The following is a 22,813-nucleotide window of genomic DNA, read 5'->3' as shown; positions in this document are numbered from 1 at the left end:
AAAGTGTACAGTGCTCACTTTATATTTTTATTACAAATATTTGCACTGTAAAAATGATAAAAGAAATAGTATTTTTCAATTCACCTCATACAAGTACTGTAGTGCAATCTTTTTATCATGAAAGTGCAACTTACAAATGTATTTTTTGATACATAACTGCACCCAAAAACAAAGCAATGTAAAACTTTAGAGCCTACAAGTCCACTCAGTCCTACTTCTTGTTCAGCCAATCACTCAGACAAACAAGTTTGTTTACATTTGCAGAAGATAATGCTGCCTGCTTCTTGTTTACAATGTCACCTGAAAGTGAGAACAGGTGTTCGCATGGCACTGTTGTAGCCGGCGTTGCAAGATATTTATATGCCAGATGCACTAAAGATTCATATGCTTTCATGATAAAGAGACTGCTCTACTGTACTTGTATTAGGTGAATTGAGAAATACTATTTCTTTTGTTTTTACAGTGCAAATATTTGTAATCAAATATAAAGTGAGCACAGTACATTTTGTATTCTGTGTTGTAATTGAAATCAATGTATTTGAAAATGTAGAAAACATCCAAAATATTTAAATAAATGATATTCTATTATTGTTTAATAGTGCAATTAATCACGCGATTAATTTTTTTAATTGCACAATTAATCACAATTAATTTTTTTAATTGCTTGACAGCCCTAGTATGCACTATTGAAGTTCTTATCCACAGTAGAAGCTTTTACAAAATTGTTTTCTCTATTGTTGATCGAGATGTTAAACCGAGTTATAAATGCACAATGATGAGACAAATCATCTTTCTTGGTCATGCCAGGGCATTCACTGAAAATTATTGGGAAAAGGAGCAAATATTTGTTTCTTTGCTTCACAGTGTTAAACTTTTTCATGATTGTCCATCCAGTAGAGGGGACAATGTATGCAGAACCATCTCCCTTCCTTATGCTCATGTTATACTGCACAGTACAACTGAAACTACTACAGACATTCAATGGAAACTTTGTAAATAATACGTCTTACATCTGTACTGCAGAAATTCATCATATTGAAAAATAAATCCACTCACTTTGCTCTTTTGTCAATAGATCAATGCTATCAGGATATTGTATTTTATAGTGATAAAATTCTATGAATGTTGTTAGTAAAGGCATATGTGCTCATCTCTAGCTATGCAAACATGACTTTTGTTAACAGAGATTCAAAAATGAAAAAAGGGCCTTATCCTAGGGTGACCAGATGTCCTGATTTTATAGGGACAGTCCTGATTTTGGGGTCTTTTTCTTATATGGGCTCCTATTACCCCCCACCCCCGTCCCTATTTTTCACATTTGCTGTCTGGTCACCCTACCTTATCCCAACTTCTAGATTTGTATACCAACTTGTAGGGCTTTGTGCATGAAAAAAACCAGCAACCTGGAGATTCAATTTTAAAGGCTTTAGTTTTGAGAATTTGACCTTAATGTGTATTACATGGGTTGAAAAGAAACAAATGAGCTAGCCTTTTTCCTCTAAACAGACAGCAACAACAAAACACAAAACCTATGGTCCACATAAGAAAAAAAATGGACTGAGAGGAACAGATTTAAAGAGCTCAGTCTAGCTTTAATACTTATATTCTAGTTGATTGGCTTTTTTCTACATAGTGACTACTGACCCCAAGCGTTTAATTTGCTCAGATTTTGCTCCTTCATCTTAAAGAATATGGTTGGAATGATGCCTTTTGGGGCAGAATTTGCCATATGGACATGCCAAAAATCTTGAATAGAAGCCTGGAAGGAACTCTTTTATATTGGCTCTTACATAGGGGAAAGAAAATCTTCTCCTAGTGCTTCATTCCTGTGTGTATTTCTTATACTCTCTCAAAGGATATTATTGAAGTCAAACTGCCGATTCCAGATAGAATCATTATGATAATTACTAGCTCCCAATAAAAATATTCATTTCATTTGCATAATGAGCAATAATTTGCTTTTTCATTGAGATTTGGTTACATTTAGTAAAGAATATGAAATTGTACTTTAAATGAATTACAGTCTTTTTTTAATTTATATCAGAATTATAATATTGACTATGCTGAAATATCTCCATTATCTCTCTCTCTCTATCTAATCTGTGTGTGACCACACACACAAGTGTGCTAGACAGACACATACATACTTCTATTTAATGTTGTATGAAAAAAATACCAATAGACCAGGTATACTTAAATACAAGCTTCTTTCAGTGATGTGCAGCTCGAACTCCAGTCAAGAAACATGGGGTTTCTATATGATCTGAGAGCTGTTCAGTAATCTGAATAGAGAAAAAACAAGATTTTCTATCTGGAATGATAGATGCCTACAACTCTCTGTGAAAGTAGGAAATAACCATTTATATGTGGCAAGGAATTCAGAACAGGGCACCAATGTTATTAATTGCAGTAAGAGTTACTGTTTTGATCGTAGTTTAAAACTAGATTTATGTTTATTTTTAGTGTCACAGTAATACTGTAGAGCATTCAACCTGACAGCATTGTTAATATGAGTATAAGAGAATTACTGCATTTCAGCTTAATATGTTAAGGTTTTTAGTGTCAGTAAAATTACTATGTTTCTATTGTAAAAAGCCCCATAATTTAACCATAGTTAAAAATTACAGCTTTACTTTGTCATTTTTTGGAAGCAATTTAGACTTCCTGCAGAACATCAGAATGTCTTCCTGCTTGAAGAGAAAAGGAATATGATAAATCAAGAGTAAAAAACTTGAACTGACTAAAGAATATAGAATCTTATGATATAATTGTTACATAGTAGATAATATTAGCATCACATTTTCTGTTTTACAGAATCCTCTTACAGCATTTTCACCCTGTACATGTTTTAATGTACAGTGATATTTGATCTCTTTTAATATACAGTGATAGACATACGTACTAGAACTGGTTAACATTTTTAATTGAAACTGTTTTTCAACAGAAAATTAGATTTTACATATAGTTTCCCCCCCAAATGTGTCTGCTTCCACAGGAAAACTGATTTTTTTCATTTAAAAATAAACAACTTGAATGTCGTAAGACTGAAAAGTTTTAGTTTTCAGTTGAAAACTGAAATATTTCAGAAAAGAACTGAAATATTATGGTTCAGAAATGCTGCCACAGTGCCTCCTGCAAGTGTATTTTGGTTGCCACATGTCCCTGTTCCCCTCTATGTGATGCACTCCCTAGCCAGACTTTATCTTTCCATGATGCACTATGTCCCCTTATCAAGGGTACGTCTTCACTACCCGCTGTATCGGCGGGTAGTAATCGATTTATCCGGGATCGATATATCGCGTCTCGTTAAGATGCGATATATCGATCCCCAAATGCGCTCACCATTGACTCCGGAACTCCACCAGAGCGAGCGGCGGTAGCGCAGTCGACGGGGGAGCTGCAGCCATCGATCCCACGCCGTGTGGACCCCAGGTAATTCGATGTAAGATACTTCAACTTCAGCTACGCTATTCGCGTAGCTGAAGTTGCGTATCTTAGATCGATCCCCCCCATTAATGTAGACCAGCCCCAAGAGAGCAGACCATGGTGTGTTGTGGGAAAAGTAGTCTAACCAAGGAACCTGACCTATAGAGGAGAATGAAATCATGAGAGCGCCCAAATTACAGCTTCCATGAGGTGCATCAGTGTCATTTCCAAAACAAAATATTTGTTTTCCATTTCTCACTGAACTTTTTTAATTGTCATCAAAACTTTACATGGGGCGAAAAAAACTCATTTTCTGTCCAACTCTAACATATACACTATATAGCTGCCTGTTTTCATACAGTATATCAGATTCCATGCAGAATGGATGAAACTCTTACTGGTTCAGAGAGCATGTGTAATGGGGGGAGGGTGGCCCGTTTGTTGAGCGGGGCCATCCCCATTGTCCCAATGCGGGGTTGGTACACCCCGTCACACAGTCGTCTGGACTCCTTGTGGGATCAAATATTTGCAACAATGTGGTCGCAGGACCCCTAGTGGGGTCAAGCACATATCAACCCTTTGCCCCCAGGCGGGGTAGGACAAGCAGTCCATAACCGCCAAGACTCCTGGCCAAAGCAGATAATAACAATTAGGGTTTCTGATCTTCCAAGCAGTGTATAGCAAACAGTCAGTCTATAGTCCCTAGGTGGGGCTGAACAACCAATCAGTCTAGGGTCTGTGAGCTTCCTGGTTGGGGCAAGCAAGCAGCAACTGGGGGTGGGGGTGAGGGAGTTCAGACCCTTTGAGCAGGGCCGAACAAATAGTCAGTTTGTAACCCCTGGGTAGAGCAGAGTAAGCAGATGGTTTATGGCCCCTGAACCTCCTGGCTGGGGCAGGCAAAAAAACAGTAGCCACACTTAGTTGCAAGTGGGGTGAGGTACGAGAACCCAGGCCCACCCTGCTCCACCGAGTTCCAACTCAGGGCCCTATGAAGCCAGGGGATTCCTCATTAAGGGTTTAAGCACCAACTTTCACTACATTCCCTGGGTCATTTCCTACCGCGAGGTGCATTTCAGGCATCTCCCTGGCTGGCAGCAGTTTGGCGTCTCTGTCAATCTCTGCAGTCATCTAGTTGTCCACAGAGCAGCCCAAGTCCACAGCTCCTACTGCTTGGAGAGTCTCAGGCGTCTCAACAGGAGCTTGCAACCCATGTCCTTCCTCCTCCTCAGCCCGACCAGACAGAGCTGGGCTTCCTCCATTTATCTGTCCCTTCCACCTGGAGCATACGCAGCAGAGGTGGGGGAGCCTGGCCTCTTGGGCCCACAGTGATTGGTCTGTCCCCATTGGCCCAATGCGAGGCACCACTTAAACTGCATGGTGCAGGATTCCAGCAGAATAGGTATAAAGGGTGGAAGCTCCACCATAGAACTGAGTGAATAACTGATTTTTTGGTTCAACCAGCAAATTGAAAACTCAGGGAAAATATTCAGTGTCATTAAATTGGAAAAGTCAATTTCAGGACAGCAAATCTATGTATGCATGACTGTATGTGTGTTTATGCCCCTCTCATATAAGGCTTAGCCTTTAGGGCACTTGCCTGGGACATAGGAGACCGAGGTCTGAATCTGCACTCTGGGGCAAGGACTTGAATTCAGATTTCTCCTCTGCCAGATGAGCACCCTAACCAACAGACTATCAGCTATTTTGGGGTGGGTGGCTCTCAGTCTCTCATTGAAGTTGTTCCATTTTGTATAAATCATCTCAATGGGACTTCTAAATGCTACTGTCAGAAATAATAATAAATAATGTATATAGGCTTAAACAAGTGCATAGACTAGGCAAGTAGCTAACTAGATAACTGCAGGCCCCATAATTCATTTCCACTTGAGAGAAAATGATTAGTGATATAGCAAAGTCTTTGGAATTAATAGAACTATTCAGGTACCTTTGGTTTATACTTTGCAAATATTGCAGATATTTAGGAATCTGTTTCTTCTCTCTGCTGCAGTAACTTTGAATTAGATAATTCATATACAAATATCTCATCAAAACCAATGAAGCAAAAACAACAAAAAGGATATGAAACCTAAATTCTGAGCTCACATGATAATTATTGTTTTGTAAACAGCTCCCTTGATAACCATATGTTTAGCACATCTGTCTTGCTTTGTGTCTGCTTTTCTGACAGGCATTATCCTAGTTTGGTATTCAAAAGGTAACAAATAAATAAATGAAAAGAGAAAAATAACCAGAATATACTGCAGTAAAAAGCAGTTTTTGCAGCAATCAGGGAAGTGATCAGAACCGTTCTAAAGTAAGTGGTGATTGGGACTAAAGGGCTGAAGATAGGTGAAAAAATGTCATGTAGTCACACAGGAGTGCAGTCACATAAAAAAAATGGCGGGGCGGGGGGATGATCAAGAGTCAAGAGGTCTATAGAATTCAGCTACATTTAGGGAGATAGGATAGGATAGGAAAAATTTAGCAAAGACACGTCTCATTTCCCTACTCAGCTGGGGTGCCAATGTATTTCTACTTTTTCCTGCATGTCCTATTCCTTATCCTACATGTTCTCTTATGGTGCTTCATTCAGCTAATGTCAATACATAAGAAATGTCAGTACATAACTTAGTGTCACTGTGCTCCCCAGAGCAACCAATTCTGCAAAGGGTGTGGGGAGATGCATGCTGTTGGCCCAACATTTCTTCTTTTCAAATGACTCTAGTAGTAATATATATAAGTGATTTAACAACCATAGCAATGGATCATAACACCCAGTAACTTATTCAAGAGCATGACTTCAACCTTTTCAGACATCTAGGAAGAGTGCAATAATTTTTTGAATGAAGATTTGCTGGAAACATCAGTCAACTGTTTCATTTAAATTAAATAATGACTTTGGCAATTTGCACTTCAGTGAATTTTGGTTTAATTAGGAATTTTGGATATGGGACTGATTCAAATTTTGGAGAGAATGAGAATTCAGATAGTCAGGCTTCAGGAAATTGGGTTTTATCTGTATAATCTTTTTGGACAAACTGCAGTATAATGTCAGCTTTTCTCCCAAGTGGCTAGGTGAAATGTGTGTGGGAACCTCTTGTTAAAATATTGGTGGAGTATTGTAACAATCAATGTAGACACCATCTCACCAATACCTGGTGCTGTATCTTTACCCTAGTGTTAAGTTCTTGTCTTGTATATTGTTATGTTGATATATTTGATATGGGGTTTTTAGCAGGACATTCAGTCCTGCCTGTCTATGCTGGACTGGCCACTTGAAGTGTTTCAGTCAGTCCCTGTGATTCCTGGTGGCAGCAGCTTCAAGATGGCAGAAGCACTTTTGCTTGAGAAGAAATGTATTGGTCATTCAGATGAGACTAGAATCTGCGAGCACTTGGCAGACTTTGAGCTCCCAATAATTGATGAGGAGGTGTCAGTACCAAGAGAGGGAAAATAAATTCATTTGCAAACTTAACACCATCAATTTGGGCTTGAACAGGGACTGGGAGTGGCTGGCTCACTACAAAAGCAATTTCCCCTTTCTTGGTATTGACACCTCCTCATCAATTATTGGGGGTGGACCACATCCACCCTGACTAAATTGGCCTTCAACATTGGTTCTCCATTTGTAAGGTAACTCCCTTCTCTTCATGTGCCAATATATATTTATGCCTGTATCTGTAATTTTCACTCCATGCATCTGAAGCAGTGGGGGTTTTTTTACCCATGAAAGCTTATGCCCAAATAAATCTGTTAGTCTTTAAGGTGCCACCAGACTCCTCATTGTTTTTTTAGTCAGTGAAGACCAATGAGACTAGAATACAAAGACACCCTTTGTCACCTGTGCATATAACACCAACCAGCACTCAGCTATCCATTGCTTTCTATATGAGATTATTTTTGAACCCCCTATGACTTGATGTTCAGGCAGCAAGGATTGCCCATGCACCCATAGAGGTAAGAGGCATTGTGTAGTCTTATATCAGAGACCTGAGCACAGTATTGCAGAAGGTGGAAAAAGTAGATGAGCCTGAAGCGAGCAAGCCAGGAACATGGGAAAAAGAGAATTACGTGCCCATCCAGGAAGGAGAAAAGGTGTGATTATGCAACTGGAAAAAACATCCTGTAAAAAAAATCTCAAACATATTTCTTTTTGGAGAAGACCTTACACAGTAATTAAAAGACTAAATAACTTATCCTGGCTAATACAAAAAGAAAGAGCTGGCCTCTTTATAGTGCTACTCCAGCAGTTTCCTGTGGCTCATAATGGGAAAGTGGTTTTGGTGGACGAATTACCAGCAGGTCCTCAGGACCTCAGCAGACTGCAGCCTTCAACAGTCTGTCTCTCTGCAACAGATAGGCCTGACCTAGAGGACGGGAACCCTGCACTCACTGATTTTCTAGATCCAACTACGAATGATGACTTCATGACTGATTATGGAACTCAAGCGGACAGAGCAACACAGAAACCTGTGTGGGTGGCAGACTGCCTGGATTCCTAGGAGTTACTGTTTAAAATTTGTATTTAACTAGAGAGGAGAAAGCTGTAATGATCAATGTAGACAGCACCTCCACTAATCGATGGTGCTGTACCTTTAGCTTGATGTTAAATTGTTGTCTCATTGCTGTTATGCTGTTGTATTTGATATGAGGGTTTTAGCAGGAAGTTCAGTCCTGACTGTGTATGCTGGAGTTTGTACTTGTAGTGTTCCAATACCTCCCTGTGATTCTATAAGCAAGTATTACAATATGTCTTACTGTTCACTCCGGATAACATGTGAGGTGTCAGTAAAAGCAGCAAGAGCGATGTGTCATATTTTCTGACACCAAATAAAAAAGCATATTTACCAAATAGTTTGCTGAATTAAAGTGAAATTTCATATTGTTGCAAACTGCAATAGAATTGCAATTAAAAGAAATCATGCCCACTGTGATTAGAAGCTGTGGTGATATTTTTACTTCCATCTTTATTACCTGAGAGGGAGAGTCTATCCTATTGTTTCCTTTTCTCTTTCACGAGGATTTGAGCAGATATGATGAAATGCTAATGAGATGTGGCATGTTCAGACGAGACACAGAAGAATTGTGAATTAATCACAGCTCTTTGTCAGTCAGCAGCAGCCAAGCTAAAAACTCCAAATGAAAATTCCACCTAACAATTGGAATAACTGTAATGCTATGATCAAAACATGGAATACTTAATCTCCGCTGCCATTTATTTTACGTCTTGGTTTGTACGCTGCAGTGTTTAAATCAGATGCTGATAAAAGTGAGAGTTTTTGAATAGATATTTTTTAAAGAATGATAACACTGACAGACTAAAACAAAGAAAAGAGAGCTGGAGGCAGAAAAAGGGATTATATCCATTAGTAACCTGCTAATCTTAGCTTCAGGAATCAGCTATAATGGGCATTTATTTGGCTACAATTAAACTGATCAGTTTTCAGGTTTTGCTACCAGCAGAGATTGGCTTAATTGTTTGGGCCAAATTAAGATGTATTTGAACCAAGTGGGCCAATTTCTGCTCTTAGCTGAACTTGTGCCTCTTAAGTCAATGGGGTTGTGCATGAGTTTAAGTGAGGGACATAACCAGACCAGTTTGAAGATTCATGAACAGTACCAACGATAATCCGCACAGATGGAAACATTTAAGAATGTACAGAATTTCAAGGTGTGTTCAAGGGCATGTTATGTACTGGGGAGGACAAGGATTCTAATGTCTCTCTCAAGCAGCTGTCAAAGTAACGCTAGTGAATATGTCAAAATTTTATTCTGTTTAATTGGTGATAGGATTTGCTGTACTGCATCAGATCATTGGTCCATCTAGTCCAGTCATGCCTCTGTTTGGCTACTCTGATTGGCTCACTAAAATTGTTATGCTTTTCTAGATAAGTTTTCACTCTGATCTTCAACCACATCTACATAGTATTCTACATTCTCTGCCCTTCAATTAATCCTGATCCTCTAAAGATTTGTGCAAGCGCTTAACTTTACACTTTTAGTAGTCCAAGTATCAGAGGGGTAGCCGTGTTAATCTGTATCCACAAAAACAGTGAGGAGTCTGGTGGCATCTTAGAGACTAACAGATTTATTTGGGCATAAGTTTTCATGGGTAAAAACCCGCTTCATCAGATGCATAGACTGAAAATTACAGATACAAGCATAAATATATTGGCACATGAAGAGAAAGAAGTTACCTTACAAATGGAGAAACAGTGATGAGAAGGCCAATTCAGTCAGTGTGGATATGGTCCACTCCCAAAAATTGATGCAGAGGTGTCAATACCAAGAGAGGAAAAATTGCTTTTGTAGTGAGCCAGCCACTCCCAGTCCCTATTCAAGCCCAAATTAAGGGTGGTAAGTTTGCAAATCAATTGTAGCTCTGAAGTTTCTCTTTTAAGTCTGTTTTTGACGTTTTTTTTGTTGAAGGATGGCTACTTTTATATCTGTTATTGCATGTCCAGGGAGATTCTATGTTACCATTCCTGATGCCTGATTTGTGTCCATTTATTCTTTTACGTAGAGACTGTCCGGTTTGGCCAATGTACATGGCACAGGGGAATTGCTGGCACATGATGGCATATATAACATTAGTAGATGTGCAGGTGAATGAGCCCCTGATGTGATTGGGTACTATTATGATGTCACTAGAGTAGTTATGGGGACAGAGTGGTCAATGGGGTTTGTTACAGGGATTGGTTCCTGAGTTACTGTTTCTGTGGTGTGTAGTTGCTGGTGCATATTTGCTTCAGGTTGGGGGGTTGTCTGTAAGCGAGGACTGGCCTGCCTCTCAAGGTCTGTCAGAGTGAGGGATTGTTTTCCAGGATAGGTTGTAGATCGTTGATGATGTGCTGGAGAGGTTTTAGCTGGGGGCTGTACGTGATGGCCAGTGGTGTTCTGTTATTTTCCTTGTTGGGCCTGTCCTGTAGTAGGTGACTTCTGGGTACCCGGCTCGTTCTGTTAATCTCTTTCCTCATTTCCCCAGGTGGGTATTGTAGTTTTAAGAATGCTTGATAAAGATGCTTGCAGGTGTTTGTCTCTGTCTGAGAAATTGGAGTAAATGAGGTTGTATTTTAGGGCTTTGCTGTAGACAATGAATCTTGTGATGTGTCCTGGATGGAAGCTGGAGGCATGTAGGAAAGAATAGTGGTCAATAGGTTTCCGATATAGGGTGGTGTTTATGTGACCATCATTTATTTGCACTGTAGTGTCCAGGAAATGGATCTCTTGTGTGGACTGGTCCAGGCTGAGGTTGATGGTGAGGTGGAAATTGTTGAAATCCAGGTGGAATTTTTGGAATTCTCCCAAATAAATCTGTTAGTCTTTAAGGTGCCACCGGACTCCTCGTTGTTTTGAGTAGTCCTGTTTACCTCAATGAGACTACTCACAGTGTATAAAGTTAAGCATGTATGTAAGTCTGTCAGAATCCAGACCTTAGATACTCTTGGTGCCCATTTAAGAAGTCAAATGTGTCTTTGTCTCCAGATATAAGACTTTATGCCAGCTTAATTTTTAACTCATTTATAAAATTCTAGTTCCTGCTATAAAGCACATTTTAAATAGTGTACCCTGAATTTTTTAAATTCCCTCAAAATATTTTAAAGGGGTTCTTCGCTTCTTTTTTGATGTTTTCTGCAAGGGAAAAAATGACTGAAGGAAAATTTCACTGGGCTACAGAGAAATCTACCATGTAGAAAGTGCTGTCAAATGCACAAAGCAAATAAAATGGAAAGAAAGAAAGAAAGAAAGCTGTATCTTCAAAATATATCTTAAGTGTTACTTTTAATGATAGTAGTTAATTTTTTCAAACAGAAAAGCAATTTTCAAGTTGACAGTTCTCCCTTTAAATTGACTGATCTTAGCAGTCATAATTTTCAATGTATGTTTAGCCATCAAATTTTTAATTAAATTGTTTATTTAATTCTCTGAAATCATTCTGCTAGAATCAGGGGTTCTCAAATGTCATTGCATCATAACCCTCTTCTGACAACAAAAATGACTACACGACCCCAGGAGGGGGACCGAAGCTTGAGTCTGCCCGAGCCCTGCTGCCCTGAGGGGAGAAGGAGTGGGGAGGAAGCCCGAGCCCAAACCGAAACCCAAGGGCTTCAGCCCTGGGTGCTGGGGATCAGGCTTCGGCCCCAGGTCCTAGCAAATCTGAACTAGCCCTGGTGACCCCATTAAAATGGGGTCACAACCCACTTTGGGGTACTGACGCACAGCTTGAGAACCACTGGGCTAGACAATCTGTGCCTTTTCCTCATACTGTATCAGAAAATGTTGAGTGCATGTTGCCTCTGGCTTAAATATAAATGCAGTATCTGACTGATGAAATATTTTTTAAAAATGCACATCAATTTAAAACAAAATAACTGTCTTAACCAAAAGAAAAAATAGATACCTAAAGAAAAGTGATAGTAGATATATAACCAAATGACTGGAGGATAGCTAATGGGACGCCAATTTTTAAAAAGGGCTCCAGAGGTGATCCTGGCAATTACAGGCTGGTAAGCCTGACTTCAGTACCGGGCAAACTGGTTGAAACTATAGTAAAGAACAAAATTGTCAGACACATAGTTGAACATAATTTGTGGGGGGAATAGTCAATGTGGTTTTTGTAAAGGGAAATCATGCCTCACCAATCTTCTAGAATTCTTTGAGGGGGTCAACAAACATGTGGACAAAGGGGATCCAGTGGATGTAGTGTATTTGGTTTTTCAGAAAGCCTTTGACAAGGTCCCTCACCAAAGGCTCTTAAGCAAAGTAAGCACTCATGGGATAAGAAGAAAGTTTCTCTCATGGATTTGTAACTGGTTAAAATATAGGAAACAAAGGGTAGGAATAAATGGTCAGTTTTCAGAATGGAGAGAGGTAAATAATGATGTCTCCCAGGGGACTGTACTGGGCCCATTCCTATTTAGCATATTAATAAATGATCTGGAAAAAAGGGTAAAACAGTGAGGTGGCAAAATAGTTAAGTCCCGGGCAAACTGCAAAGAGCTACAGAAGGATCTCTCAAAACTGGGTGACTAGGCAAGAAAATGGCAGATGAAATTCAACGTTGATAAATGCAAAGTAATGCACATTGGAAAACATAATCCCAACTATACATATAAAATGATGGGATCTAAATTAGCTGTTACCACCCAAGAAAGAGATCTTGGAGTCATTGTGGATAGTTCTCTGAAAACATCCACTCAATGTTCAGCAGCAGTCAAAAAAGCGAACAGAATGTTGGGAATCAATAAGAAAGGGATAGATAATAAGACAGAAAATAAATATCATATTGCTTCTATATAAATCCATGGTATGCCCACATCTTGAATACTGTGTGCAGATGAGGTCACCCCATCTCAAAAAAGATATATTGGAATTGTAAAAAGTTCAGAAAAGGGCAACAAAAATGATTAGGGGTATGGAATGGCTGCCGTATGAGAAGAGATTAATAAGAATGGGACTTTTCAGCTTGGAAAAGACACGATTAAGGGGGGATATGATAGACGTCTATAAAATCATGACTGGTGTGGAGAAAGTAAATAAGGAAGTGTTATTTGTTCCTTCTCATAACACAAGAACAAAGGGCTACCAAATAAAATTAATAGGCAGCAGGTTCAAAACAAACAAAAGGAATTATTTTTTCACACAACACACAGTCAACCTGTGGAACGCCTTGCCAGAGGATGTTGTGAAGGCCAAAACCATGACAGGGTTCAAAAAAGAGCTAGATAAATTCATGGAGGATAGGTCCATCAATGGCTATTAGCCAGGATGGACAGGGATGGTGGCCCTAGCCTCTGTTTGCCAGAAGTTGGGAATGGATGACGGGATGGATCACTTGATGATTACCTGTTCTGTTCATTCTCTCTGGGGCACCTGGCATTGGCCACTGTTGGAAGACAGGATACTAGGTGGACCTTTGGTCTGACCCAATATGGCTGTTTTTATGTTCTTATAATTCACAGATTAAACAAACACTAAATTTAAATGCAATATCATGTATTGTGGGGAGTGTTCACGCTACATATTTGTGTTTGCAGTTTAGTGGTTAGATACTTTCCATTGTAGTATATTTATGCTGGACTTCTTTGTGTGTGTTAGAATGTGCTGACTATATATATATATATATATATATATATATAGGGGGGGAGGGATAGCTCAGTGGTTTGAGCATTGGCCTGCTAAACCCAGGGTTGTGAGTTCAATCCTTGAGGGGGCCACTTGGGGATCTGGGGCAAAATCAGTACTTGGTCCTGCTAGTGAAGGCAGGGGGCTGGACTCGATGACCTTTCAAGGTCCCTTCCAGTTCTAGGAGATAGGATATCTCCATATATTATTATTATTATTATTATAGTAAACAGGCATTGCTTTGAGGTAGTGTGAAATTAATGTCAGTGTATTCAAAAGAGTCTTTGAGACAGAGAATGCATAAATGATACCTGAGAATGCTATTGATAATCTTACATTTATACCTAAGTGGAGAAAAAGAATGAATTTTATGTAATGCTTTTACACTCCATAGATCTGTTCTCAAAGGTATTATTTACTTAAAAACATATACATCACTCATGACCTCTATTCACAATGAAAAGAAAGATAGAAAATTAAGTCCCATAGGCTGCACATCATTCTCTGTCACAATGTTATTCCAGGATTTGTATTCTCCGGGCAAATAGAACGTAGATGGAGGTGATGCTGTAGTTCTCTAAGGAGGAGATTATCTGCCATACCAGTGTATCACAGGCTCTGTGCACCCAGGGCCTCTTTCTGATTTCATTTACTCTGGTGTAAATCATGAGCAGCCCCATTTGGGTTACATTGGTGTAAGTTAGATCGAAAGAAGGCCTTGAGTGCCTCCTGATAGGCACAGTTAATGTTAGACTTGAAGTATGTAGAGCAGACTGAGCAGTTTATGTTCCTGTCTGGAGACTGCCCAATACTATAATCAGAAGTTGGAGAGGACAAAAATGAGTTAAAATGATATGGGCAGAAGCATTTGTTCTTTGCTATTCATAGTCTCCAACACTATAATGTTAGCGCAAAAAGGGTGTTACAGATAGCATCAGTTGTCATGTAATTTGTTCCTAAAGATAAATAACCCTGGGTAGCTCCTTCATATTTCAGGCAATTTACCCTGCCCATCCAGAGTAAGCAGTAAAATAAGAAGGCTTCATTCTTGTTTGGTTTTATACTGAGAACTTTCAATGAAGGCAGCCACTTGAGCACAGTCCCTAAGTGGTTGCCATATTGAACACAAAATATTACAGTAGGTTGCTGCCCTATGATTAGGGAGCTATATCACCCAGACACTGTGATTTCTAATCCTTTTAGATGGTACAGGACCCATCTGTGTTTTCTCCATTAGCACACTGGTGCACTCCAAAGGAGAAGCATAGTTGTGTCCCTGAAATCTAACGGTTTTCTCTCTATACTCACCCCAAATAGTTAATTTTTGAGAAGTCCACTGAAAATAAGTGTTTTGCCACTAACATATAATGAATTATCATAGTTCAGCTCTAAGTTATAAGCATTCACATGCAGAAAGCACAGAAAAGTCCTATTACTGGTTTAGTAGTTTTATATACTTTGATAGTTAATGATTCATGTATTGTAACACTTTCTGTCCAATGCCTGATATTATTATTAGGACATAAGGTGGACTGATCAGTAAACTTAATTTTCAAGGAGTTCTAAAAATAAATCTCCTGTACTCTAAAATCTTGTGGATATGGTTTCTCTCCTTTCCCCCACCCTATGAGAAGAAGAACCAAAAATGATGACTCCCATTAACTAGGACCATTGTCTGCAGATGGCTGTGTTTACCTGTTAGTCTTCCTGTATATGTGTGTGCTGGTAAGTGGGTAATGAAATCTTGCAGTGACATGTGATCATGTCACCTGAACTGGAATCCATTTTTAACCTGGTGCTTTTCCAATGAGGGGGGGTGGAAACCCAGAGGGACAAAGGGTTCCCACCTTATGCAAAAGATATATAAAGGGGTGGAAGAGAACAAAGGAGAGAGGAGAGAGGAGCCATCATGAAGAATCCCCTAGCTACCACCTGAGCTGGAACAAGCGCTGTACCAGGGGAAAGAATTGTGCCCAGGCCTGGAAGGTGTCCAGTCTGAGGAAAAAACTTACTGAAGCATCTCTGAGGGTGAGATTATCTGTATTCAGTTTGATTAGACATAGATTTGCACATTTTATTTTATTTTGCTTGGTGACTTACTTTGTTCTGTCTGTTACTACTTGGAACCACTTAAATCCTACTTTCTGTATTTAATAAAATCACTTTTTACTCATTAATTAACTCAGAATATGTATTAATACCTGGAGGAGCAAACAACTGTGCATATCTCTCTATCAGTGTTATAGAGGGTGAACAATTTATGAGTTTACCCTGCATAAGCTTTATACAGGGTAAAACGGATTTATTTGGGTTTAGACCCCATTGGGAGTTGGGCATCTGAGTGTTAAAGACAAGCACACTTCTGTGAGCTGTTTTCAGGTAAACCTGCAGCTTTGGGGCAAGTAATTCAGACCCTGGGTCTTTGTTGGAGCAGACGGGAGTGTCTGGCTCAGCAAGACAGGGTGCTGGAGTCCTGAGCTGGCAGGGAAAACAGGGATAGAAGTAGTCTTTGCACATTAGGTGGCAGCTCCCAAGGGGGTTTCTGTGATCCAACCTGTCACACACATATTTTTGTTACATTTGTTTATTGTTGAATTTGATTGAGGACTTTCCTTATGTTAATCTATTGCCTCACCTTGCATTGGGACTACTCATATGAGGAAGCTGAGCAGAGCTTGGCTTTAAAAGGTAGAAAATAATGTACTATTGGAGCAAACTATACATTGTATTCTGGCCAGATTGTTTGGCATTGAGGAAAAAATTGTTAATTGCAGCAGAGAAGGAGGAAGGAAATGAAGAGTCTTACGTAAATTCTAGTGAAGAGTTTCAGAGTAGCAGCCGTGTTAGTCTGTATCCGCAAAAAGAACAGGAGTACTTGTGGCACCTTAGAGACTAACAAATTTATTAGAGCATAAGCTTTCGTGGGCTACAGCCCACTTATTTGGATGCATACAGAGTGGAATAAATATTGAGGATATATATATACACAAATACAGAGAGCATAAACAGGTGGGAGTTGTCTTACCAACTCTGAGAGGCCAATTAAGTAAGAGAAAAAAAACTTTTGAAGTGATAATCAAGATAGCCCAATACAGACAGTTTGATAAGAAGTGTGAGAATACTTACAAGGGGAGATAGATTCAATGTTTGTAATGGCTCAGCCATTCCCAGTCCTTATTCAATCCTTTGTTGATTGTGTCTAGTTTGCATATCAATTCCAGCTCAGCAGTCTCTCGTTGGAGTCTGTTTTTGAAGTTTTTCTGTTGTAATAGTATAGGGACACTCATCTTCCACTCTCCTTGCCTTCCCAAACTGCTGACTAGATAAAGCCATCAGCTCACAAGACTGCCTAGGCTCATCCAAAATCTCCTTGTTCTCCTCTCCCTTCACTTGATCTAATTCCAGATTTACTTCTGAGACATTAGATAGACATTCAGAAACTTCATTCACAGCCAAACAGCTACTTTCCAAAGACAAACTTTTGGAGAAACCCTCCATAGGCACAACCTCAGGATCAATCCTCTCCTGTGCCTGGTTTGTGAAGAGTGAACATCAAATGGTATGGTTCATTTTAGGATAAGTATCCAAATGTCTGATTGCCTTTCATATCTTTCCTGAACTTATACAAAGCTTTGTAGCCTGTACTTTCAGGTTTGAATTGGGTCAGAAATACCAATTTTTTCCAAAATCATCTTCCTGCCAAAACTAGCAAATGTGGATGAGCACTAACTTATTTAATAATATTCATAATATTTAACTGAATTTACTGAATGTCAGAAGATTTGGGTTAGTATCAGTTGGGTTTTAGGCAGAGGAATAAAAATAATGTAAAGAACTGGCTAGTTATCTACATGTGATGGAGTATATAAACACCACACTGGCAGTGACAGGGTTAAAGAGATCCAGAGAGCTCATTTAAGCTATTCTATGGCACCTGGAAAGAAGACAGGTAATTAAGAATTAGACCTAGCAGTGGCGACTCAGACTGAGTGGTCCCTACAAAGAAATGACTGCAGACAATAGGGAGATGGGACCCAGGGGAGAAGTAGTTGGGAGTTTCCACAATCTGGAAAAGGAATCACATCGGGGCTTGCAGGATGGCACTTGTGCCCTGGGACTGCCCTTGGGGGGAGAGGGCAGCTAAGGAGAAGGAGATGACGCTCCTAAAGCAGGTCTAGGAGAAGAGAGACTCAGGGAAGAGGCCTTGAGGTTCAGCAACTTTGGTGGAGCTGGGCCTCCTGAGAGAAAGCCCTGGGAGGTGGTAGCACTCTGTAACGGAGAGTAAGGAAGAACTCTGTGAGGAACCTGCTGAGGATCGAGCCTGGGAAAGATGAATGAGTTTTTATTTCTTCAGTTTTGAGTTGGGACTCTGGAAGGGGTGAGTGGTCTGCTGTTCATAGGTGCTGAGCACCTCCACTCTCACTAATGTCTACATTCGCCTTTGACACTCACTCCATTTGTTTAGGTATCTAAATATGAATTTAGGTGCCAAAATTTAAACACTCACATTTGAAAATGTTATCCCTAGCTGTGTGGCCTACTATCCCTGGACCTAATCCAATTTTCAAATATGTTTATGGGAGAAAAGGGAAATAAAGGAACTATTAAATTTAAACCAAATACAAGGTAAACAAACCAAATCTCAAAATAAAATGTGAAACGAGCCAGTTTTATCACCTCCCTGAAGCAGTAACTATAAAATTTTTGTCAGTACAATTGCAGGCTGATTGGGCCCTCAAGTTATACTTTTGAATGCCTTTAATAGGTATAACTTTATTGCATCCTTTTGGATATCTACCTTTCAGCAAATTTATCTCTACTTAGCGATGGCCTGAAAATGATATTGCTTTTTAAATTTCGAGTTTATTATGCATGAATGTTAAACATTTGAGGGAGGTGATGGAGCAGGAACGTTTTTCCAAAACCATGTTGGGATTATTTACTCTTTTGGGTAATTACTGCTGTTTAAATTACATTTTAGCACGTACTCTCCAAAGTGAAGATCCACATTCCTGACCACAGTTTACTTTCAATTCCTTTTTTAATTAACTGAGAAGTTTTCAAATAGAAAACAAAGAGTCTAAGATATCAACAGAGGAAAGCTTGCAGTATTATAATCTTTCAGCAGTGCTTCTCAGTGGTTAATCAAAAAATGTAGATTTGAGTTACCAGCTGCTGGAAATATTTTAATAATTGAAAAGTAATGAGCTTTTTGAGTGGGGAAGGTGGAAAATCCTCTTCCTCTGACTCAGTGGCCACTGTTAATTTGAGCAAAAGATAAGTATGAGTCAGGAGTATAGAAAAGCAATCCAGACATGTAGTAGAAGGATGAGATTATCTGGAGTTGATAATCCCTTTTAACATAATTGAAAATTATACATTCTACTGAACATGATTTGCTTTAATCCTGTATAGTTAGGCCCTGTTCCTGCAGTAAATTCCACACAAGTGGACGCCTTCATCCACATAGAAGTCTTTTTGAAGTCAGTGGGGCTTTGTGCAAGTGACTAAATAGATTGGGGGCTATTGCATTAATTTAGATGGAATATATGGACTAAAGGTGTTAACATGACCCAGTCACTGTCCAGCATTAAACACAGTCCAGGGCTTGGTATAAAGAGACCTAATTTACTTAGCACCATGACAAGCACACCATTAAAATAGTTAAATCATTTCAAATGTGAAGTATGAAATAAGGTGTTCATTTTAACAACATCCCTTGTTCCCTTTCCCTTTAGCAAACAACCTCCCTGTTGTTTGACAGTCTTTTAGATGGTATTAATGATGGTAATAACTGTGCTTTTTGGGGAAAAAAAGAAATTGGTTGAGATGGGCTGCTGCTGCTCTTGTTAAAGTCCAATCTTAGAAGGACAAGCCCCCTTGTTTGACTGTCTCTCAGATGGTATTAAAGATGGTAATAACTGTCATCCCAGGTAGTGTTTGAGATTCAGCTGGAGCTGGTAGGGGTGGAAATGTCACCTGCATCCTTCTCTCTCTGGCCCATTCTGGTCAGGACAGCTCCCAGGATCAGGATGATGAAGGCCCAGGGTCCCAGGAAATGGTGGGGGTGGCGGCCATGCTGATAAAGCTCACTCCAGTAGATGCCGTCTGTTCTTTCTGTCTCTTCTTGTTGTTCTTTTGTGCTTTCCCCACAAAATCTTTCTTTTAAGGACCCGGAAAGGGAGTGATGGGTGGAACAGCCCATCCCCTTATTAGTTTATCCACTAGTTAGGCCTAATCTCCAACATACCAATTTTGGCTCAATAACTTCTGACTCCATGCCATAATTCCAACATAGCCCTTGAATCATATTAACTTGGCCTTTTTGTTTAGACAAATTAAGTTATAATATCTCCCTTTTGTACCTTTCCCCATCAATATTTGCTACTTATAGATTATTAATATCTCTTGAAAATTTACATTTTTTTTATGGTTGAGCTCACAATTTGGATACATTTTTAGGCCCACTTGTCATAAAAGGGCCTTAAAGAGTCTGTTCTCTCTCTATGTTAATCTAGACCAGGATACACTTAAAATCAGGAGATTACTATTTTACATCCAAGTGATGGGTGCCCAGTGTGCACAGATACACGCTAGGACACCTGAGAAGAACAAACACGGGGTGGAAGTTCTCCAAACCTGATTCTTGCCTCCTAAATAGCACTGACAAGCCATCCCTCCATGATATGAGCCAAAGAGATGAGTTGTTGGACAGTGCCTGTATTTCAGGGACATATGCCTCCTCACACAACGATGGCAACTGTCCACAAACTACGCTCCCAATATTTGCTTTTGACCTTTTAGAAGTAATAATGTGCATGGATTGACTATGCATAGAGCCGATGTTGGCCAGAATATGGGTGATTAATTTATTCTTGTATAGGTCCTGTGCCATAAATGCCCCTTTTCTTCTTGGTTAGAAAGCTCTTCCAAATTAGATCTGCTTGGGAATTTTTCAACAAAATGTTTTTTCATGGGAAAATGCCAATTGGATGGAACCAAATCTCTCTGTGGAATATATCAGTTTCAGTAAAAGTTTTTCAGGTCCAGGATGGAATTTTGAGAGCAATAGGGACTAGAATGGCTACTGGCCATGTGATTAGAGCACTCCCATTTGATAGTAGAAGACCCAGCTTGTGCCTCATTTCATATCCTATATGAATGCCCTAATCTCTGGGGCAAGTCTCTCCAGAAAATTTTGAAAGGTCTTGGTTTTGACCCAGTGTGGAATGGGGACATTTTTTGAAATCTTTAAAAAAAATTTGTAGGATGGAAAAACTGTTTCCCACCCGGTGTATAGAACTCTTTTTGTGATTATTTACTGATAGACTTGAGCTTGAAAAAGCAGCTAGCTAGCTGCACAAGTTTTCCCTGTTCTGGATCCATTTCTGGGTTGTTTGCCCATATTTATGTATTTTTAAATCTAAACTATAACTTTATCTATTTAAACTGAGTTGCCTTTTTTGAAGTCACTATACTCTGTCTCTTATCCTTTTAAGCTGGCAAAGGAATGTTAGTATGGGTGCATGTCTGCACTGCTTTTGCAGCATGCAATGCCATCTCTGTATAGCTGAATTGTGCAGTGCCAGAAACTGGCTCTGAAGTTTACATACTAAAAAATGTAAGTAAAATTATACCACTTCCTACCTCCCTACAAGCATTGACACAATAGCAGTTTCCTGACATTTTGTATTTTTGTTACAGTTTTTGTCAGAAATGCAGAAGGTCAGAATAACGTGTGGAAGGTTATAAACCTTGTAATGACATATATCATAGACTTAAAAAGTTTAAATAGTCAGAATTTTGACCAGCCTCTTCAGAGCAGGCTACTCTCACTGTAAACAAAGAATAATGATGATCAACGGAGGATCAAACTGTAGAATGAGGGAAAGGTCAATGTAGCACAGTTTACAACCATCTTTCATGGAATATATGAGGCATTAAAATACTGATAGTGCACTCTGGTGACAAAGTACATGGAAGAAATGACACAACACGAATCATCTCTCATAAGCATCATTGTAATGAGAAGAAAGAGGAGGGGTTTAACTCCCTCTTAGCCATTTGGTCAATGAGCTTGCAAAGGGAGGGTTCCTACTTACTGAGACCACCAAAGGTGAAGTATTAATGTGTATGTTTGTAAACCACTAATGCATCTGAGCACCAATTTATTTTAGAGATTCTCTGTGAATTTGTGGTAGTTCCAAAGTAGGGATAAGGCTGAACTAAAACTCCATCTGAGAGCATTTCCAATGGCTGGTAAAGGTCAGATTTTGATTTGAATTTTGAGCCCAGATACCATGACTATATTGAGCCAAAACTTTATTCCAAATATCCCTCAGGGGTTGGGAAGGTTTTTTCTGTTTTGGAGCTACTTCCAAACACTTCAGCTCAAGACAATATCTGTTGTGAAGCAAAGGATTAAAGTTTTACAACCTGAATTGGCAACACTGGGTTAGGGATTTTGGGAGGGCCTGCAAAACAATTTACACACACACACACACACACACACACACTCTCTCTCTTTCTCCCTTCCTTCCTTCCTCTCTCCAGTCTTCAAAACATACCAGAATCCTGCGGCTGACCTGAAGGTTTTGAGGAGGATGCCTACTAGAGGTTTTTTTTAGGCATTCCCATATTTTGCTGACCTCCTGTATATAAAAGGGTGTTGGGAAGCCAGTGTTTGCAACAAACTCAGACTTCAGAAGTGGAGTCCAGCTGCTCATGCTGAGGTCTGTGCATCCAGCGAACTCCATTAAAATGTTGGCAATTTTGTCGTTTGAAATTAATTAGTGTTACTGAAGTGTTACATGAATTCCTGTGTATAGGGAACACTTACACTAGCACAGTAAAATTAATTGCTTTCAAAGGGTAAATGTCAACAATATAATGATGCCTGCTGTAGCTGCCAACATTGAGACAAGCTTTCCAATGGATAATTTTCCAAATAAGCCAGGGATCTAGTGGCCACTAGGCCCCCAACCACTGAAGAAGTCTATGTGCATTGTAGTGAATTTTAGCACTCATGTAGCACTATATTGAACACCCAATTCTGCCACCTTTATTAATGTCAAACAGTGCTCTGCTGGATGATTGGCCCCACTGATTTTATGAGGTGTCATTAGCAAGTGTGGGTTTGAGAGTGGTCCTACGCAAAAACATAGCATTTTCAGATGCATGTTAGAAATGAAAAGTGATGAGCTAAGGGAGATGTCAATAAATTGCATGACTGAGAACTGACACACCAAAAGTAAGATTGCCA

At 39.5% G+C, this 22,813-nt stretch overlaps 1 protein-coding gene across 1 annotated transcript in view; it reads left to right on the top strand.

The window, feature by feature from the left end:
* MALRD1 (MAM and LDL receptor class A domain containing 1) overlaps window positions 1–22,813 on the top strand; it is a 423,509-nt gene that overhangs the window by 138,868 nt on the left and 261,828 nt on the right. The window lies entirely within an intron of this gene.

This window comes from Chrysemys picta, chromosome 2, assembly GCF_011386835.1.
Source record: "Chrysemys picta bellii isolate R12L10 chromosome 2, ASM1138683v2, whole genome shotgun sequence".
Classification (NCBI taxonomy): Eukaryota; Metazoa; Chordata; order Testudines; family Emydidae; genus Chrysemys; species Chrysemys picta.
The sequence above is the reverse complement of the archived record's forward strand: the minus strand, read 5'-3'. Positions and strand labels throughout refer to the sequence as shown.